At 42.8% G+C, this 1,165-nt stretch overlaps 1 non-coding gene across 1 annotated transcript; it reads right to left on the reverse strand.

Annotated features, from left to right (window-relative positions):
* Nucleotides 1–354: 354 nt before the first annotated feature.
* Nucleotides 355–473, reverse strand: LOC138362582 (5S ribosomal RNA). The gene has a single exon (XR_011227791.1). It is a non-coding gene; the product is annotated as a 5S ribosomal RNA (ribosomal RNA).
* Between the last annotated feature and the right edge of the window lie 692 nt (nucleotides 474–1,165).

The raw sequence follows: 1,165 nt of genomic DNA on the forward strand, positions 1-1,165 counted from the left end.
TATTTGTGGAAATGGCATTTACGTCATTAAATTGATACCTCAGCATCAAGCTAGTGTCCTGCAGCAGTGGTCCAGTGGTAAAGTGTATATAAGTGATGCGTATTCTTGGAGTTGCGAGTTCAAACCCGGATTAAGCTATATATATATATATATATACAACATGTTTTGTTTTGGTTGTTTGTTTTTGTATAAAGCCTCACACAATATCTATATTAAGCGAGTTTGTTTTAAACATGACATACATATTAATTCATTTTACCAGGCCTTATTCCACACAACTCCGTGAATTTCCCGTGGAGCCAGCCATTCAAACAAAAACAAACGAAACAAAACAAAACAAAAAAAAAACATTATTGCCAACAGCATTTGGTGTTCCCAGGCGGTCACCCATCCAAGTACTAACCAAACCCAACGTTGCTTAACTTCGCTGATCGGACGAGAAGCGGTGTTCTCAACGTGGTATGGCCGTTGGCATGAGACTGCCTACACATTGTGGCTAATAACCAACTCTTTTAAGTCATCGCGGCAGGATACGGACCTGCTTGTGGTGTCTTAATGGTAATTGTATCCTAACATATTTTTGTCTCCTTGGCATGGATATTTAACATCGTTTATTCAGTCTTGGGTTTATGTTCTTTCGCCATTTACAGACATTTTACATCTACCTACTTCCTCAGCCTGCCCTGCCAATTTCTAATGAATTTGTGGATTTTCTTTTGTAATACAAACATGTGTGTGCTCATCTGCTCTTCAGTTTTTATGATATTTGTCTCATCTGTCCTGCTTTATGATACTTTTACAAAGAACATGAACAAATGCTTCTATTTTAGAGAAGATATGGGATCCAGGTTTCGGAGCCGTAAAACCAACCGTCGTGATTGGTGGACGAGTTGCCAGGTTGCAGCTTCTGTACCGTGCCGGCACATAAATAGGTTCGGCTCAAGCGGCGGCAGCATCATTCCCCCGTGACTGTCTGAGCGTCTCTCATCACCTTGGTTGGTTCATCATCATCATGGTAGAAGCAAAGCCTACCAAGAAGGCTGCGGCTGCTGCTGCTGTGGTGGCCACCACCAGGAAACCTCGCGTCCAGGTTGCTCACCCGAAAACTAGTCAAATGGTTCTAGCCGCGGTCGCAGCACTCAAAGACCGTAAGGGCTCGTCTCTA

This window comes from Procambarus clarkii, unplaced genomic scaffold (genome assembly GCF_040958095.1).
Source record: "Procambarus clarkii isolate CNS0578487 unplaced genomic scaffold, FALCON_Pclarkii_2.0 HiC_scaffold_2039, whole genome shotgun sequence".
In the NCBI taxonomy this organism is placed as follows: Eukaryota; Metazoa; Arthropoda; class Malacostraca; order Decapoda; family Cambaridae; genus Procambarus; species Procambarus clarkii.